Genomic DNA, 22,054 nt, shown 5'->3' with positions numbered 1-22,054 from the left:
ACACTACCGACAAAGGTGCAATACTTGTCTGTCAAGTTTACAGTTTGGCGGGTTATCTATAATATATTTCAAGAGTGCAGTGTAAGAATTTTCGCCATCCACTAATCCGCATTGAAGAGTTTCTTTGAAAAGGGTACAATTGCTACATCCAAGTATTTTTAAGTATATTCAAACCCAGCATGACATAACAGAACAGCATAAACATCTATAAGCCAAGTACAAAACGAAACCAACAGAGTAAGGTGAAAATGACCTGTAACTTGAAGGTTCATTTATAGGTCAGTGATACAAAATAGCATATTAAAATAAATATTCACAATGCTAGATGACGACTAAATAACATCATGACCGACAGATTTAAGTAATATATTTGAATATAGAGAAAAAAATATAATTTAAATTATAGTGTGCTGATCGTGATGGTCTGGTATTTATTTGTTGATGCCTATACTACTAGTGTAACATTATGATAACTATACAACCGCATACCAACTGTTTGAGTTTTGTTTTGTGCTTTATATTTCGATCTAAAATAAACTATTTGATTTTATTTTACCGATATTTTTTTCTATATTTTAATTCTATACATTTTGTATTATACCTTAAAGCGTATTAAAAATGCTACCAGGTCAATTTTGGTCAAATATTGCCAATCCTTTGCCCTTAATAAATAGCGCTTTCCGCTCCCCTTAATATCTGTACACAATGCGAGCGAACAAAACGAATATAATAGTAATAACTGTAGACGACAATGAAATATATTTTTATGACCATACAACAACCAAGCTTATTCCTCCTAATATTATTTTACATAGGTATGTGTTGTCTTGTGTCCATATAATCAAAAAAATATCGAGTGTCGATTGTCCGGTATGTTGACAAAATATCGACATGAGTGGGTGTCAGAACCACAGTGTCTCTTGGAATTTCGAAAAGGTTTCCCAAAACGACAAAGCTTCATTCAAAAACCATCACTTACGTCCGTCGATGGTCAAAAATATTGATTTTATATTCGCCTTCAATAATAGCACTTGTGCTACTAAATATTAAAAAAATCACATTGGTTAAGTGCAAGTTATACATTGTGAAATGCCGTTATGCTGTATCGGGTTCATAATTATAACGATAATGCATACAGGTAATTATCATTTATTAAAATCTAAATAAACTCGTATAAACGAAATAATGAATGATGTAATAGATACTATAATACTTATTTTTTTATGTCGGCGAGGTTGAGCATAATTTAAACAAGATAGTTTACTTATTATATTTATCGATAAAGAAAAAAACTTTATCTCAGATAACTAAAATGTATTTAAAATAAGTTTCCTTTAAAATCTTTATTTAGGTGGCACGCCCCATAGAATTGGATTGAATACGTAAGTAATCTTATTAAGTGCAATAGGTAACTTATTAAGAAACAAATACTAATAATAACACATTTTTAAAATATTATAAAATATGCAATGTTGACTTTTGTTAAAATACTACATAGTATTTATGTTAACAATTTAAACGTCCCACCACTATGTCAGCTCCGCATTGACCACTTAAATCTATGCACTGGCTCTGTGAAATTCTATAAAATCGTCCGGTCGCTAGTCAACCGGACAAAATTAAATTGACACTCGACAAAACACTGTGGTATTGCTAGATTTTCAGTTATTTTCTTGTGTCTTGCAAATTACAGAAGAGAACATGTTTAATCGCCTGTGGATTGCCGCACCTCTCACCATATTGTGCCCAACGCATTGTATTCAGATTGCGGTACTAACTTTGTGGGGGGCGCATCTAAGCAATTGTATAACAAGTCAACCATGCTGATAACCGAGAGATTATTGCATCCCATAAACCTTGTGTTTGTAAGTTTAATTCCACTAGTGCTCCCCACTTTGGTGGCCTCTGGGAAGCTGCTGTACGCCCATCTAAGTTGTTGCTGACACACATGAATATTAATTTAACTTTGGAGGAGATGTCGACGGTCCTATGTTGAGTTTGACGGTTGGCGTTCGAGGTGATGTGACGTAGGGAGACAATTCATATATAATTTTTGTATATTGTTTACATATTTGTAACTGGACAGGGAAAATTCATTTATGACACGATAAAAACTAGATTATTTTTTTTCCATGATGCGACCGCGTCGTACCTCCATGCTTCTTGCTTAAAGATTAGAGTGCACTTTTTTTAATTTCAAACTGAAAAGAATAGTCTAGAAGTTGGACGGTCAAATATCAAGTGTCCCGTGTTGCTTACTTTATGGGTTGAAAACAGATAAAAATGACGGCTAAATGTCTGTGACGATGGTGTACCTATGTGAAACAAAATTTGTTCAAACGTAGTATATTATATGTTTAGATATAAACTGTCTAGATGTTGTATGAAGCATACGATGGGTTTTCTCGTTTTTTTTTTTTTTTACTACACTCCTATAATTGAAATACGTATATATATATATATAATATTATATAAACGTTAATAATATAATTTGTTTTAAATCGCTAGAGATTTTTTCTATAGCTGTTATTTCGGCCGAATAAACGAGACGCGAACAAAAGAGGAGGAAAACGACAAAAAGATTAAGTCGGTGGGTTTTTTTCTTACATTTCTCTTTTTGTCCTTTAAATCCCCCCGGAGCCAAATATCAATTATATGCGGTCAAATGGAAACAGAGCCAGTGTCTTTGCCTTTCGACCGAGTAATAACTTCGGTTAGAGAAGCCAAAAAAAAAAAAAAAAAATATATATATATATATATATATGTTTAAAAGATAATGCGATGATAGGGCGGATTACACGGGACGGATCGAGTGGCGTAGAACACAAAATATGGAAAGGCAAAAGAAAAATATGGACCACGGGTCCGTACGACTGTTATGTGCGGCAATGAAAAAAACACCGTTGTATTTTCACAAAACAAGTATCGTGTGGCCGAACAAATGAAATAACAAACGAGCGTACGTGTAAGTATAGTTTGGCCTATTATTGCCTACCGCGAAATGCGGCAAAAGGGAGGGGTCGGGCTAAAAAAAAAACAAGGGCAAGGAAAAAGGCATGGCCGGAAGATTGATGGTGTGCCGTTAAGCCGAGCACGTCTCTTGCGATTTCTGTTCGCGTCGTTTTTCTTCGGGACACACGAAATATAAAAAAAAAATAATAATAATAATAATAATAATCATAATAATACTCGACTGACGCGGTGAAAAACATAGAAAAATTAATTGCCGCCCTTACCTGACGTTTATCGTTATTGTATTACACTTGTTGTTGTTTACACGTATAATAACAATCGAATATATTTAAATAACATTAATTTCACCTGGCGCGCTTTTATGTAAATGCATACAATAGTATCATAAAGCGTAGATGTACACTAAAATTGTATATATATAACCCGGGGGGGGGGAGGGGGTTGCAATGAGTAAAATATTATGAAGCTAGTCGCAGTATGACCGCAAACGCGAAATTACATTTCTCTAGTGCATAATATTTTTTAATTAGTTTCACTACTGTGACCATGCGATACTAACGAAACATGTGACTCATCAGTTACAATACTATCGCATTATCATATGAAATTCCAATTCATCTACTATTGATTTGTATAGTCGATGAGGATTATACTGTGCAGTGTTTGTTTACCAACCTATAAAATAGTGTTTATTTTTATTTAAAGTGGTCAGCCTGTCGCTCGCTTCTCTTATTTGAGTACAGGGCATTCTATGATTTTACCGCTCTGTATATTTTTACTCTATGATATAACCACAATTATAATACATCTACGCTTATATCTTATAACTGCTATGCAATTTACAGAATGATCCGTTTTTAAGTATTTCCCAGAGGTTAACATTTTTAATTTAAACGGTAGCGTTTGTATTATACAATTGACTTTTTTTAAATTAAGTGGAATTTGCTGAAAAGAGGTGGAATCCCGTCCGAAATGTTAAGCTTAAATATTACTTTAAAGGTCATTATAAATTAAAAAAACCCTGGTTGACGACCTGTCCAAATATTTAGTAAATTATTCTCAATTTCAAAAATTCATAAAACACATACGTTTAAGTTTCGGAAATCTACAATTTACTGAAAAGATTAATACAAATTTGAACACTGTTCAATGTTGTAAAATAATATTAACTGAAACGTCTGCAAAAAGAGAAACTAAAAAATTTTAATTATTTTCAAAAACGAGAGTCTTCCGTTAAATGGATTACCCTGTATAGTGTATATTATATTATATACATAACAAACCATTACACGAAACCGCCCATCAAAGGGCTGTTGTTTGAGGGGCTTACGTTTCACATTAAATTTAATTAACAGGCCCCCTTTGCATTTTTATATAGTTTTGTAAGCATAAACCGCATAATAAAAACGAATAATAGTAATATAGATTTAACGGTACACGAGGTGTAACGTAAATCAAGAAAGTTATAAAATATAGTAGAAAATCCAGTGCAGCGGAATTCGAATCCGTTTGGATATTTTCTACCATAATAATAACATAAACTTTATACCCTCTGCGGAATAATAGTTTTTCGAAAAATTATTTATTTATATGTGTACTTGCACGCCGAAAATGAATGCGAAAACCGATGGCTGGTTTTAAAACAACATTACTATGATATTTATTTCTAGGCCACTTATAATAAATTATGCTATATTATTTAGATTGATCACCTCCGTATACTTTGCGCCAAGTTTATATTACAACATGAGCAACGATTTTTCTTTTAGTAAGTAGCTTTCATAAGTTTTAAATGTATTTACGGAGGTCAGACAGAACCACATCAAAGTTCAAACATGTTATGAAGTGTGTGTGTGTTTGTGTAGATACTGTAGGTAAAAGAAGACAGTGGAAAAATGATGAAACTTTTCCTTCGAAAATTATTTTTTTTTTTTTTAACTAAAATACTTGAAAATTAAAATAATAATTTGTTTTAATAAGTTTTTACACATGTTCAACAACTACCATTATTATGTCTAGTTAAAATGCCTCTATTTTAAAAAAAAACCGTTGTGTATCGTTTGATAATGTAGTCAAAAGATAAATATCTGTTAGCATCTCACATTTTTTAAGTTTCTACGTTAAGACCAGTGTTTATTATATAAACACAATACTAATAGTTTCACTATTTTGTTCTATTATTTGTATTTTTACATATTTTTACCACATTGTTACAAATATTTTAGCAAATACAAATTATGTAAAAAAAAAATTATTTTTACATCTACAATTATTATCTCTTGTATTCAAGTTAACACATTTTTTATTGTTGTGTTAATATTTTTCAATCTTTTAACACATTTCATTTAATTTATCGTCTTTATTCTTAATTTGTCAAAGTTAAGGAAAAAAAATTGTTACGAGTATAAATTGTCCATACGACCAAACTAAAAGTAATATTAAATGATAATAATAAATGCTTACATTGGGACAATTTAATAGAATAATATTATTGTAACTTAACTAACAAAATAGTTATTCGCTAAAACTGTTGTAACATGAGGGCTCTACCATGCAAGAAAATAGGTCAAACATTTGAATAAACAAACAAAAAAAACACAAAATACGTTAAAAAAACACTTGTTTTTGATAAACAACAAACCTACAGATATTTGTGTAACACAACCAAAGAAAAAAAACAGCTATACAAAAATTGTGAAAAAATCCTTAGAAGTGTATATTTTTCCCATTCAAATCGAGAAAAACACCCAACAAAATTACATATTTTTTTTCAACTTTAAATTACGGGGCGCACTATAACTTTTTAAAAAATAGTCGTATTAGTTGCAAATTTGTATAGAATATTTTTTTGACATATTGCTACCAGTAAACTTTGACAACCCAAAAAAATATCATAAACGTACCAACCTTTCGATAGTAATTAAATCATAATATATTATCTTCAAAAAGTTCATTTGGGTTTTTTTTTGTAACGCTATTGTGGTTTATAATAATATAGAATTTGGCAATGTTTACAAAAGCCTGCGTATGCTTAGGTGTTAAACACCTATTCAGTTTACTGGAACAAATAACAAAAATAAAGAAACATGGTAAAACGCACATATTACCTACAAAAGCTATGAATGTTAGCTACAAACAAAATGATATCATAAAAATATATAGGTATTACAATTGAATTTATTTAAAAGAAATACGTTCGTACGGGTATTTTTCAAATCTTCCAAATTGAATTTAGTAATCTATTCACCAAATATTAAGTACCTTTCAAAGGACTAAAAATTTAAAAAAAATTTTACTACAAGAACAATTTACCAATCAATTGTAGCACGTTTTATTTAAAATGTCAATTACTTTCAAAACAATCTTTTTTTAACATCTTTAATTTTTTACTTAAAACAAAAGCATGGATCCTATTTAACAAAGTCCAAATTCATTGAGTTAAGTAATATGAAATGCATTTGTCACACACTAATATTGAACCAAATTTGTATTACAAAAAAACTTACAACATAAAACATTATCTAATAAATTTATGAGGGACAAATTTACTGCAATAGCTTTATTTTTTATAATATATATTATATTATATTTACAAATTTTAGTTTAATATCAATTTTTAGCGACAAATTACCAACACAATTTGCTTCAATAAATGCTCGCTGTCAACGGACATTCACATTAAAGTGTTCAAATAAAATGTTTAGAACTAACCATATCGTATAATTTTATTAAATATTAAAGTTTACGTACAGCCCTTAATTTTAGGCAAACACGTTTTTTTTAGGCTGTCAAAAAACATTTTTTTTCAATAAATTAAACATAATATAATATTTTTTTAAGCTTTTTTATGATTAAAGACTACAACTATAGATATTTGTGCAGTTTTTTGGTACTGTTTAAATAATTTGGTTGTATTTTTTGTTTGCATGAATCATAAAAACATATTCTGTTTTCAGCTTTGATGTGGAACCTCACTGTTGACTGTACTATATAATATTTACTTGTTTTGTATCTGTACCCTCGATTTAGAATTTGGTAGTAGAAGTATTTTATACCAATGTAAAATAAAATAAATATGAAAAGGAATTTTTCAGCCTAAAATACACTATTTATATATTTATAAATTATACATTTGGAGATGAAAACAAAAAGACAATTTCTTATCCCAAATATTTTTTTTTATTCAAATAAAAGACATATTAACAATCAAAACAATAAAATTATTTTAATACCCACCTAATAAAACCAAATCATAAAATATATAATATGTATACATAAATGTGATTACCTATATCATTTTTAATATTTTAAATATGTTATATTATATAAATTAAAAACTTTAGATAAGAACAATATCAACTGTTGTGCTTAAAATCAAAACAATGAAATTATTTTAATACAAACTTAAATGATAAAATACCACTTGTATAATTATTTCCAGGTTTAGTAAACATGATTACCAATATCAATTTTAGTTTTTAAATGATATTTCTACCTGTAGTGTACAACATATAAATATTTTTACATTTAAAGATTAAAACAAAAAGGACAATTTCTTATCATAATATTTTTTTTATTGAAATAAAAGACAAATTAACAATCACAACATTAACAATTTATTTTATATAATATTAAAAATAAATAAATATAATATTTAAATACCAACTTAATAAAACCAAATAATAAATATATAATTTTATAATATGTATATCAATCGAAAAAATGTGTGTACTTAATTTAATTTATTCTAATAAATGTATATTGTATGTAATAAAAAAAACAACCAAATGACACTATATGGTTAAATAAATATGTATGTATATAAAATCTGATTAGGAATTCAAAATAATAAATTATTTTGAATTTAACCCTGTTGTGATCATTGAGAATTTAAATTAACTCTAAAAATGTTGTAGGTATCTAATGAACACCGAGAGCTTTTGGTCACAATTTATGATAGGTATTTAAAAAGTTATAATACATCATAGTGTATGTAGTGATCATTAAAGTATTTTGCTTTACAAACAAAATGCAACCTTTCATTTTATACATTACTATTAATGGAATGTCTATTTTAGGACAAGTCCAGAAGGAAACTAATTTAAAATGTCCTAAATAATCCTAAAAAGATTTAAAATATGTTATTATATTAATTATTTTCTAACTCAGACTCTGACTCTGACTCTGACTTCTAATAAAGTTTTTAATAATTAATATAATAACATATTTTAAATCTTCTTAGGATTATTTAGGACATTTTAAATTAGTTTCCTTCTGGACTTGTCCTAAAATAGACATTCCATTAATAGTAATGTATAAAATGAAAGGTTGCATTTTGTTTGTAAAGCAAAATACTTTAATGATCACTACATACACTATGATGTATTACAACTTTTTAAATACCTATCATAAATTGTGTAGAGATGTGTTAGACATGAAATGTCTAAATTTTTTAATTAATACAATAACATATTTAAAATTATTTAAGTCATTATAAATAAGTTTTCTCGAGGGTATGTCCTAAAATAGATATTCAATTTTTAATGTATTGAAATAACGAATATACACATTATTGCTAAAGAATAGGTAAATATTTTATAAATGATTTATTATAACTTTTTAAATGCTGATCATAAATTATGACCAAAAGTTCTCAGTGTTCATTAGAATACCTACAAAATTCTTAGAATTCATTTAAATTATCGACAGTTACAATACTGTTTTAAATAATTTGTCGCTAAATTTGTTACTAAGTCGGCAATTAATTATATATAATAGATATACCTACATATTATATAATTATATATTTTATTATTTAAGTTGGTATTTAAATAATTTTATTGTTTTGATTGTTAATTTGTCTTTTATTTCAACAAAAAAAAATATTATGATAAGAAATTGTCTTTATTTTTCATCTCCAAATGTAGGGTTAGGTTAGGTTAGGTTAGGTACCACGATAGAAACTGGGAAAGCTTTTAACTGTTGGAACGGGATCTGGGACTGAGACTGGGACCCTCGAGTAAGAGAAGGACATAATAACCGAAAAAAGTGTCACAAAAACGCTGTCACACTGTTATCTGATAAGAGATTAGAGATGAGGGATGGGGATGGGGATGGGGATGGGGCTGGGTATGGGTGTGGGAATGGGGAATTGTAATTATTTCACTCTGGCCTGGCAGACTAAATCTCGGGCAACGCCGGGTTTGGATAGCTTGTTTCTTATAAAATTCATAAAAAATATTAGAGATAATAATTCCTATAGACCTGTAACCTACCCTTTCCCACTGTGCTTTGACCCCACTGTACTGGCTTCTTCGAATAATAAAAATAATTTTCATATAAACGCTTCGATGCAATTCTGTACTGGATTTTGTTATACTTGAATATTTATAAAAGTGATATTTTTCAGTATGTGTGCTTCAATTTTATTACTTTACTAACATTTAGTGAATCTGTTTCGAAAACAAAAACAAGTATTTTAGTATAACAAAATAAAAAACGCTTTAGGTATTCCTTAACTTTGCGTTATTCTTATATATATATATTTAACTCATTTTGAATGTCCTAAATAATCCTAAATAGATTTTAAATATGCTTTGTATTAATTAAACATTTTGAGTAAGAACAAAATAAACTATAATGCTTTAAATTTCTAAAAACAAAATTGACATACTATTTTATTAATCATATTCATGTCTTTTTTTATACTAAACGTCAATATAAATATTTTAGGAAAACATCAGATTCCTTAAGTTTCATTAGGGAACGAATCACCTTGAAATCAACCCCTAGTAATATACTTTGTAAGTACTCTACAAATACTTGAATACACAAAATACTGTCTTGATACGTATTGTTGAAAGAGACAAAGTTTTCGTTTGCAAATTGCTTAAGATTTTCCATTGATACATCATTGTCATATTTATCTAGGGTTTTAGTCCAGCTGACCATTACCATATTTTGTAAAAGTTCACGTATTTTGTTTATCAATTCGACTGTCTGATATTTTAGACCGCGGATTTTCTCAATGTCTTTCGCCGTTTTTTTGTCAAACTGGCTTATAAGTTCACTAACATGCTCTTCTATGTCCTTCGGACTATAGAACGGGTTTTCCTTTTCTGATATACATAACAAACTCTTGTAATCTGTTAAATAACGTTTAAAATGTTTATACTCGGCTATTTGTCGACAATGCGCTAAAGTTTCTTCAAACGCATTATTTCCCGTTGATATCTGAGACGTCCGTTCAGTTTCCATGCACGTTAAATGTTTCAAAAATATCTGTAACATTGGTCTTTGTAGTCTGCAAAAACTTCACCAGAATGTCTCCAATGTCCACCACTGCAAATTTCGTTATCAGATTGTCCATTATCGCGGAATCCTCAGCTACGTTATTTAAACGCAACAGATTCGTATTGAAATATTTTCCATCTGTTTTTACCTTGATCAGGCCCAAATAATAATCGTTCTTATCTGGTTACCGAGTTTTAACAAACATTTAAAATAAAAAAAATGTTGGTTCTCAACGCGTACAATTTTTTAAAAAAATTGCCATGACTTCTATAACTTTTTTTTAATATATAACGCGTTTAGGTTAAACAAATTTTAAGGCTGCAAAAACACAGTTTTCCAACAATCGAAAAAAATATACAGTCCCGATTTTATCCCTGTTTGTATGGATATGGATACATATGAGCCTTGCCCTATTATTGATCAAGTAAAAAAATAAATGTCCCCAGAATATAGTATTAATCAATATTGTTTTAACTTTGAAGACTTCATATAATATAACTAGGTCAAAATGTTAAAGATGTGTTTTTTGGATACATTTCTTATTTAGTGTAATAGGTAACTGTTTGAACAAGCATACAAAACATAGATGAAAACAAAAAGATAAATTCTTATCTCAAATATTTTTTTTATTGAAATAAAAGACAAATGAACAAACAAAACAATAAAATGATTTAAATACAAACTTAAATAATAAAATATATAATTATATAATATGTATATATATATATAATTATTTACCGACTTAGTAAACATGATTACCTATATCATTTTTAATATTTTAATGATATCAAAACTCAATCGAAAAAATATTAACACAATTAAATGTATTGTAAATAATAATAAAAAATATATTTTAGCAACAAAATATTTTTGAAACAATCAAATGACATATTATGATTCAGTAAATATGTATGTATATAAAAACTGATAAGGGATTCAAAATAAAAAATTATCATTGAGAATTTACTTGAATTCTAAGAAGTACAATTATTTCAAAACGATTTTAAATAATAAAATATGTAACGATATACAATTTATAGTTAACATAGTAAACATGAAACCCTAGCATTATTAGTATTTTGTTGATATCATAACTCAATCGAATAAATGTATGCATTTAATTTAATGTATTCTCTTGAATTTAATAAAAAAAATTACATATTTTTAGCGACAAATTATTTGAAACAGTATTGTGATTGTTGAGAATTTAAATAAATTCTAAGAAATTTGTAGGTATTCTAATGAACACTGAGAGCTTTTGGTCATAATTTATGATTATCATTTAAAAAAGTTGTAAAATAAATCATCTATAAAGTATTTATGCTTTACAAATAAAATGTACATTCGTTATTTCTATGCATTAAAAATGTAATTTCTATTTTAGGACATACCCGCGAGGAAACTTATTTATATTGTTAAATAGATTTGAAATATGTTATTGTATTAATTAAAAACATTAGATAAGGACAAAATCAACTATCGTGCATGAAATTTCTAAAAAAAAAAAAACTTATCATTTTAGTACGTACCTAATCAAAATCACTTCTTCTGTAGACTACAATGTCCATATATCTGTCGAAAACTTGAGACTCCTTAAGTTTCATTAGGGAACGAATCACCTTGAAATCAACCCCTAGTAACATATACTTTGTAAGTACTCTACAAATACTCGAATACACAAAATACTATCCGGATACGTATTGTCGAAAGCGAAAAAGTTTTCGTTTGCAAATTGCTCAAGTTTCTCCATGTGTACATCATTGTCATATTTGTCCAGTGGACCCTTATTAAATCTTCTAGACAATAACGTACTTCGTTAGTCAACACAATTGTCTTAGATTTTAGACCGCGGATTTTCTCAATGTCTGCAGTTGTATTTCTGTTAAATTCACTTATAAGATCACTCAAGTGCCAGCTGCCAAACAACCATTCTTGTAAGCTTTTAAAGAAATTTCCTGGTCTTTGTTTCCCTTTGGTGTCTGTGACGGCCATACAGTGTCCATCGCGGAATTCTCAACTACGTTATTTAAATACAACAGTTTCGTATCGAAACACTTTTGATCTGTTTCGATCCAGTATAGTATGTGGCAGATTTCAAGCTTATATTTCCACATAAATAATGTCAATGTGTGGCTCGTTGAGGTGGGAATTATGGCAACAGGTGTGGTGTTTATCTTGTAAAAGATGGTTATTTAGGGTGAAAAAAAACTTCATAAAATTATACCGAGACCGACAACGCGATAAACGTGTAGAATTTAACGCAGGCCTTAATATGCGCGAGACGAAAAGAAAATGCCTATTTTGTGCACATTTTTGGGGGGGGTTTTCAATTTTACCAATTATTTTAGGAACGTGTGAGGGGTCATTTTTACTACACTCAAGTATATAAGTTAGTAAGCATTAATTCAAAATCTATTAAATATTTTTTTCATTTATAAAATACCAAGTCGGGTTCTTGGGTATACACACACACACACATAAACATCCACAGTGGTTTAAAAAAACCTTTAATTTTGAATTTTGTTTGCAGCATCCACCCATTATTTCCTATGGTATAAAAGTATAATTTTGTAAACCTTTTGATTCGATTAATTAATCCCTTTTTACGTGCAACATCGGTTTGAAGTTTAGCCAAAGAGGTTAGTTGTAAGTTTTAAAAATCTTTAATTAAATTAACATTAAAGTGTTCAAATAAAATTTCAAAAACTACCCATGTTTTATAAAATATCAAAATTTACGTGCAGCCATTTTTTTCATGTAAAAGGCCAGTACATTTTTTTTAGTCTGGAAAAAAACATTTTATTTTTCAATGTATTGAACATAATATAATGTTTTTTAGGCTTTTTTATGTTTAAAGACTTTAATTATGGATGTTTGTGCAATTTAATTTGTATTTTCACTGTTTACTTAAAAATATAAGATATCAAAAATGTAGGCCAAATTATTCTTATATCATCAATAAAGCTTATTAATTTCTTCGACTTATTTTATGAATTATAAAGAGGATGATGTTTGGATTAAAAACCAATTAAAAATACTGTTTAGAAAATTATGTTATTACGGTTTTATAAAAGCAAGAGGTGCAATATTTTTTCAACATAAAATTAAATTTAAAAAAAAATGTGTTTACTTTACAGCCAAACTTTAAAATGTTTGGCATGTGGAATTTTTTGTCAATACTATGGTATGAGTCATAAAAACATATTCTGTTTTCAGCTTTGATGCGGAACCCATACGTATTGATGTACTATATTTTATTTATTTGTTTTGTATTTGTACCTTCGATAAACCGATTTCGAATTTCGTAGTAGTGACATTTTATACCAATGTGAAAAAACCAAAATATGAAAAGGAATTTCACAGCCAAATCCAACACGATATGGTATTTTTTTACCTATACATTTTTATCATATATATTTTTGTTTGTAGCTACTGTCAAAGTAGATGTTTGTTTGTGGCTTTTGCAGGTAGTATGTGCGTTTAACCATGCTTTTTATTTTTGTTATTTGTTCCAGATGACTGAGTAGATGCTAAACACACCTAAACATACTTAGGCTTTTGTAAATATTATCAACTTCTGTATTGTTATAAACCACACTAGCTTTACAAGAAAAACACGATTAATTTATTTTGTAGGTAATATATATTTTATTATTGTTATATTGCCAACAACATTTTGATAATTGTTGGATCGAGTTGAAATTCATATGGAACATTTATCATAAATAACGCCCCCCCCCCTCCCCATTTTTATGATAGCAGACTGTTTTTTGTTTGCCAACAAGTACAGTATACCTATCAAAGTTCTTATGTTGTTAAGAAAAAATAGTACAATTTAAAATAATGCACTTAGCTATGAGCTATCGGAAATGATACAATTGGCAAGATAGCTTTGGAACGTTCAAGTTTGATCAATAGCTAAAAATATAATTATTTGGTTATTCACACAGTGTTTATGTTTTGAGTCGATAGTACATTTTGCTTAATGATATATATTATATAATATTTGTTTGTTGTTACTTTTTATAAACAGTTGCATTGTGTTACCTAACGAACCGAAACCCACGAGAAAATAACAGGGTGGTTTCTGTGGTTAGTTAGTATAAAATATATATGTATGCACACTAACGAAATGGTCGTAATTCTCTAAAAGGAATATTAGGTGGGCAACTTTGATTATAAGTTTGAGTAACTGTAATTTAAGTTTTCAATTTTCCGTCGAGCAAACTTTTAAAGAAATATAAAAACAACATCAACCTGGTCTGATAGATAATAATTTATGTTAGCCCGCGCCGGCGCTTTTTACCAAAAAAAACACACACACACACACAAATTATTACTGACACGAAATCAGTGGAATATGAAAAAAATGTAACTTTTACTTTGATTTGAACATTTTCAAAAGGCATAACTCTGGTATATTTTTGCCCAAAAAACTCATACCGGAATATCCATAGTACAGCTGCGCAGGAAGTAAAAAAACATTTTCTTAATTAAAATTGTTCCGTCTTGGCCATATATATATATATATATATATAATACATTTACAATAATTTCCATTGACGGTCTTGTTCCGTTATAATACAATACGTCTGTTACACGCCATTGAAAACACAATAGTGAATGTTCACTGCTATAACGAGAGTGTACTTAATAAAAATAAAGACTAAAAAAATATACATTTAAGTATTACACATTTACAGGTAAAGTAAAATAGACGGTCGGTCCAGACTCAAACGGACGTTTCGAACAAATAATTTTATCAAGTACCCTAACACTAGGGTAATACTTTTATCAACATAATATTGTAAATTATTAAAAATAGTGGTTAACTGTAAGCAATTGTCGGTAGAATAATTATTTTTGAAATAATCAAGGCTTTTGTTTTTATTTTTAAATAACCTTCGAGTGGATACAACAGCTTCTGATTGAAGCGTTTATAAGATATAACACACACAGATTTTTTTCAATTTTTTTTCATTTCAATTCAATGCAGGTATGTATTGTTTTGAGTTTATAGTGATAAAATGTTAGTCGATCGAAATTGAAATAAATTATTCACTCTGATTTTTACTCTAATGTGACAGAACATTTATATTCAACATAAAACTTTTACCGCCCCCCGTTGTAATATTATGGTAATTTCAAAAATGAACTGTAATTATAATTTACATATTGTACTCGTTTATTTTATTAGCGTTTTAAATTCGTCGAACGTTCTTTTTTCGTTTTACAATATTCCTATTGTCGAAGGAAAAGAAACGGGACACAAACACTCCCTTTAAAATTGTCTTAAAAAGACACCCGGGGGTTATATTTAATCTTACTGCGAAAATGGCAAAGTCTTGCTTTTGAAAATGTGTGTTTATTTCACGTATAAAACTATCAACATTTTTTTCGGTATTTAACATTAATATGTATAAAATTGATAAATCGCTGAATAATGGATAGGTTGATTATTAAGAAAGTGTTCAAATGATAATGTTATATTAACTAGATCCGTGCGGATTTAATGATTTTTTTTTATATTTTATAAAAGTGCAAACGCGGCGGGTTTAGTAGTATAAAACATATTTATGATTGTATATATAAAAGTTTAAATGAAAGACAAAACTCTTCTTCGCTTACCGTAACAGAGGAATTATTTTTAAATTTAATTTAGAACTTTTGACTGTATTTTTTTTTTTTTTTTTAGGGATACGTACAAGGAATGTCTAGCAAATATTTTCGTTTACAGCTACACGACATCAAAGTGAAAACTTAAATAATTTGTGAACTTTTAGACGTTCTGCTGTGTTTGGATGAGAAATGAGAGGTTTTGTATTTCCGACTTGAAACTCGGCTCAAAGGAAACAACAGTGTAGTAATGGAAAAAATTCCACACAAACAAAAAAAATCACATTACAAACCGGCCAATACAATCAATAGGATAAAAAAAAATATATATATATATATATATTATATATATATATTAGCTTGACGGAATTGCCTCAGACTTTTGATAAACTAATTTGACGGAAATTTTTTTTTTTTTTTACGAAGTACCTATATATAAACAAAATAAAAATAAGCGGTTTCTTTATATTGAAAATAATATTGTGATTATCCGACTGTGAAATATAAGTACCTATGAAATATAAATTGCTTTTATTTTATCCGCTCAGACATTTTGTTATAATGCACTTAGCGTTTCCAAAGCTACTTATAAAATATATAAAAGCTTTAATGAAAAAAAAAAAACCCGTTCAGTTCGCTGAGAACGTTCAACGTCTATATATTGTATATTATAATAATAAAATATTATAAAGCTCTAAAATTTCCAATTATTTACTAAATTTGTTGTAAATTAATAAAGACCCTACGTTGAAAATAATACACTTATTATAGTAATAATTGTTATTTTCAATTTATACTATCTCGGGCGTTTATATTTTGCACAGTAGCAACGTCGAATTTCTAACGATAAGATTTCTTATTATATTTTATTACAATGAGATTTTCTTTTTTTCCCGAAGCTTTTATGCGAAACCCAAAAAGTATTTATCGGCTCTCGGAGATCTTTTAAAAACCTCAGTACGGTTTCGTGAAAAGTGAAATATTCAACAAAGAGAAAATTTCGAGCCGAGCAAAATCCAAGTACACCTACTTAAGCCCAAGTCACTCGGCCGAACGGATAAAACGACGATACGGCAAACGAGTATCAGGCAAAAAGGAAAATGTGGAAAGCACCAGCTGTAGGTACTATATTAATATGTGCTGCGGTAATAAAATAGTGTCGTTCGTGTTAAAAGCATAACAGTAATAAATTGTAGCTAATATATTGGCGGTGATGATGATGTTGTTGTTGTTGGACTAAACGCCTTAGACATAAAACCGTCTTGACGAAAATGGGAATGGAATAAATTAAGAGTGTATGTACACTTGGAAGTGCCCAAGTGGAATATAATATAAACTTGACTTCTACCGAGAGCATCACACAGCAAAATAATTATTGTTCAAAGAAGAGTACATTATATCGTACACAATATATTATATTATACTCATGGCCATTATGTGTTTACTCCGTCTTTCCTAGAACTTTTTTAATGCACCACTACAAGTGGTTGGTTTCCTCTCGACCAGTCGAATGATAAAATATGACAAATATTATAATAATCTCGTATAATTATACCGTCGACGTCTTTTCCGAAAACTCGACTTTGCGCCTCAATAATTAAAAAGTTGTAATTAGTTTGAAATTTCACGGGTCTTCTACAGTTTCTGCGGTTGTACAAGTTTAAACGAGAACGCTATACATATTTAAACGCTATGAATTTTACAGTACTCGCAATTAAAACTTTTGAAACGCACATTTTCTGTATGTAAAAAAAAAAAAAAATCGTTAAATTAATTTGTTGAGCTCGTTTAAAGTCGATTTAACCGTAAATGACATTCAAAGATATTACAGGCAAAGGTACAAAATCCATTTTGTTTGAATTCCTAATGTCAGGTTTCAAAAACGAGCATTACTATCTGCCCCCCCCCCCCGCTTCAAATTAAATACTTAGATGTCTAAGATTCGCAATATACTGTTTACCCATAAGTCTGATGATTGAAGACAACAATCAATGTTTTAACATGTTCAGTAACTACCTAGTATAAATATGTTGTGTATATATTATAAATACTGCATTTAATCCTTTACTTGTTGAGTGCAAAATGTATTATTTTAAATGTGTTCTGCGAAAATCTAGTAATATTTTTTTAATTTTTAATACTTTGGTAAACATTTTCAATAAATACCACGAAGTTGCACGTTAACTGATGACAGTCGTATAACAATTTATTTTAGTTTTTCTTTTGGAAAACATTTGTACTTGTCTTATTGTAGAATATTTCTTATTTTCCCATTTTTTTTTTTTTTTTTTTTTGGATTTCAGCCTACTCATATTTAATAAACTTTTTAAATCGAGAATAATTTGCTGAAAATGTTGACTGACTCATAGCCAGTTTTGAGTAATTACTTTCAAAGTTATTCAAGTTGAAACTCAAGACGGGAGACGGAGTGCGGTTGGGTAATGTATAAAAAGATAATATTCCACTATTCTTCCCGTCCTAAACTTTAATAAGATTTAAAGCAATCATTCAAACCAGGTTGTCGACCAGTCAAAATGTCCAGCAAATTCTTCTTCTTATAAAACGTTGATTAAATAGATATAGACGTTGCAAATTAAATTTCAAAAGTTGAAAGGTGTTTGGAAAATACTAAAATAGATAAATGCTTGGCAATTTTAAACAATTGTTAACTAACATAAATGTAAATGTTTTCAATAAAGCAAAACTACAAATTTATAATCATTTTCCGAGAAAAGTCATGTCTTAAACGTTGAACGGATCACTCGGTATCCTGTAACTTAAGAATTTTAAGTAAAGAAGTCAAAACAGTTTACTGTTTGGCTGTAAAAAATATATATTTTTTCTCATACGTCTTGTATGTACATATTTTACTATATTTTTCAATACTTAGAATAATTTCACCTTCGCCGCTCATACGTAAAAGAAACTTGGACTTCGTTTTTTTGAAACAAGAACATAATATGTTTTAGAGTTTCATAAATATGGTAGACAAACAATTTTAGCGTTTGAATGTTTTGATTTTCATCAATCAAATATATTGAAAAATATAGTAAAACGCGTACCTACCTACAAGTATGGGGGAAAAATCATTTTCAAAATATTCATATTTTCCTTTAAAATGAGTGTCGTACATCATCAGCTGCATGCACTCTGTATCACTCTGTATATACATATTTTGCCGGTCGACTCGTGGGCCGGAATACGAAGAGATATATGCAGCGTTTTTCTACGTGTATATATATTGTTACGTACACGCCAGTCCGTGTTCAGTGGCACTTACCTACGTGCAAGACCGTCGGAGGCGCTGGATTGCGGGTGAACGTACACCGGCCGAGTACACGGCGGGATGCAGCGCAGACACCGCTCGCTACCGGGGGGTACTGTACTCCACTCCCCGCCGATCCGATCCTCGTGGCTGGCCGCTGTACGTTGGTCTGGCGCGCGGCACCGGCGGCTGCGGCGCGCAAAGGCCGGCGAATCTGTGCGGTCGGACCGAACGTCCCGGACTGAATGGCACTTCACAGATCCGTTGTCGACTCCGCCGCCGCCGCCGCCGTTGCGCCCCCTCAAGCGGTCATCCCCCCCCCCACCCGTAACGATTGTCAACTATATCGCGTGCGTCGAAGCGCAAGCGCGCACCCCCTTTGTTGGCCGCGTGGACAAAGGGGTTGGCGCGGCGGGACGAATACGCGCGGTGTCCGCGTCCCGCCGAGGATGATAATAATGGACCGGCGGAGTGCGGCAGTTTCTACGGTTACTACACTACATAACCATTGTAGTGGCCGACCGCGTAATTGAATGCTGGCTTGAATTCGCAATGCTTCCTCGTTACCGCCGCCAGTGAGCGCGCGTTTTTTCCCCCCTTCACATACATGTAATAACGCAATAACTTTTTCCGTAGGTACACGTACACGGCACGTGGGTTACGCGGGCCGCGAGTACGCAACCCCGCAGACGACTTTGGTGGAAACTAAATCCCGTCTTACAATATTGTAAAAGGGATTGAAAACGTTATCACGCCGAAATTTACAATGTTAATTGATAACACAATTTTATTAAAACGACGAAAGGGGTCGCATGTGGTCTGTTTTTAAGGAGTTTTGTATAGGCAATATTTAAGAAAAATTATGTTTTTAATGAATTTCGACCCTGTCGGTTAACTAACCAGTTAATTTGTATAAGCTTCGAGGTGTTATAATGTGTAATTTAAATAGTTGTTACTACGAGTAAAAGCCATTTTAGTTTATTTTAGACCAAAAAGCCAGGCAAAATTTCGGCTACATAGGATGGTCCAATTTCAATTCTGTAAAGAGACACGAGTACTTTGGCTAATTTACTATGTTATGTAGGAAGCTGATTTAAGAACATTTCAGTGTCTTCTAATTAAATTTGCAATTTTTTCAATATTTTTAACTTTTCCATAACCAGTTTTGAGACATTACTACCATTGAAGTTTCAAAAGTTAACCCCCCCCCCACCCTAATTCTGGCTTATGACAACAACAAAAAATTACTATTAAAATATTATTGAAGGTTGAGTGGGGTGTTTGTATTTACACCTCTTGCGGTTACTTCTACTTGAATAGATTTTTTCTTTCTGAGTTTCGCAAGGCCTTGTTCACTGCATTGGTGGTCCATCCATTATTGCTTAACGTTTGCCCGAGGTGCTGTTTTTCATTTTCAAGGGTGCACACTTCCACAAATATATACTTAATAGACTTGGGATTGGAATCTAAGTGAGTGGTAGTTTAACCTAATAACGGTTAAAAAAAAAATAAAAGGATAGAGTAATAAATTAGTGGCAGGGTCTGAATGATTTTAGTTAACCTATTCGTTTCATCCTAAAATAACTAATACAAAAAATAATAACCGAAACTATAAGTTTTAAAAATTGGTTAATGAATATTATTTAAACAACTTTTGGACAAACAAAAACATTTTATGTAACAACCAATGGTATAACCATATAAACATAGATAGTCCAGACATTTTGGTAAAAAAAATACATACATAACACCCACCATTTTGTGGTCTTAAGAATTTACTTCATTTGTTGGACAGAAACCACATAAAATGTGGTCGATATTATATTTTCTCAAATATCTTCTAAACATATATTTTAGTTGAGCATAAGTGATACTAAACTACCCACTATAAATATAATTGTTTTGTTCCGGTTGTCACTTGTGCTGTGGTACAACATAAAATTATCCGAAGAAACTACGTACTTATTGTAGTAGTTACTTAATTTTAAGAAGTTTAAACGAATGTAGCCAATAGAGTTCAAACAAAGTTCTAAAATCCATTACTAAATATAGCGTGGATAACACAAATATCTTAATAAGTTAATATATATTTGACACTGTTTAGTGTTTAGATACAATTTTGGTTGAGGTCCATAACTTTTGAATATTTTAAATAAAAAATATTTCATAAAACAGTAAAAAGATGACTTAAGGAAGATTTTGAACTACTCATTTTAAATATAAACTCATGGTTGTTGCTAATGGGTGACTTCTTAACAAGCCTGTATGTCAATTATATTCTCTTATCTTATAAGCTTGATGTACAGATTTATGTATAGATTGTTTATATCTAATACAAATTAAAAAATATAAGAATAACACACTTACGCCAAAATTAATAATAATATAAATGTTGAAATACATTATATATATTTAGTTACATTCTTTTAGCAATGTACATTTGGCCTAGTATTCTTCAATGGCAAAAAGAGTATATAAATTGACAAATACTTTAAATTTGTTGAAAAATTAAATTTTTTTACTTAAATCATGAAGTAATAAATTTAAAAAAATAATTTGTGTATTGGATGTTTATTATACATATAACAACATTGCACACTCTTTAACTTCAAATTAGTCTTCTCTAAATTATGTTATTTAATTAAATTTTTTAATTTCATAATACAATTATATTTAAATGTTTACACATCTGACATCAATATTAAATGTTTTCAATATTTTATCATTGAGACAAATTATGTGATCATTATTGGTTGGTATACTTGATGAATTAATCACTCGCCATTTGTGTTCTTAAGCAATATATCTTTCGCAAAAGACTCCGTCACGTAAAAACAATATCCTTTTCGTACCACGAGAAGTTCTTTATCCCCACAACGAATAAATCGTTTTCAATGGTAACGGCAT

The 22,054-nt window shown here is 29.7% G+C and overlaps 1 protein-coding gene across 5 annotated transcripts in view; it reads right to left on the bottom strand.

Moving 5' to 3' along the window:
- The window catches only part of LOC126846103 (cell adhesion molecule Dscam2), a 60,197-nt gene that overhangs the window by 35,914 nt on the left and 2,229 nt on the right, over positions 1 to 22,054 (bottom strand). For 2 of the 5 annotated variants that reach the window (XM_050585242.1, XM_050585244.1), the window contains exon 1: positions 19,163 to 19,336. The exons of 2 other annotated variants lie outside the window; for them this stretch is intronic. The gene's annotated coding sequence lies outside the window, so the exon portion shown is untranslated. Of the gene's footprint in view, positions 1 to 19,162; positions 19,337 to 22,054 lie in introns of those variants that run through there. One more of the 5 variants, XM_050585243.1, reaches the window with a different exon arrangement.

Source organism: Adelges cooleyi, unplaced genomic scaffold, assembly GCF_023614345.1.
Source record: "Adelges cooleyi isolate 19-005CV unplaced genomic scaffold, UGA_ACOO_1.1 ACOO_flye_CR_arks_rails_tigmint_CR_PRNA_9, whole genome shotgun sequence".
NCBI lineage: Eukaryota > Metazoa > Arthropoda > Insecta > Hemiptera > Adelgidae > Adelges > Adelges cooleyi.
Note: the sequence above shows the minus strand (reverse complement) of the source record. Positions and strands in the feature narration are given on the sequence as shown.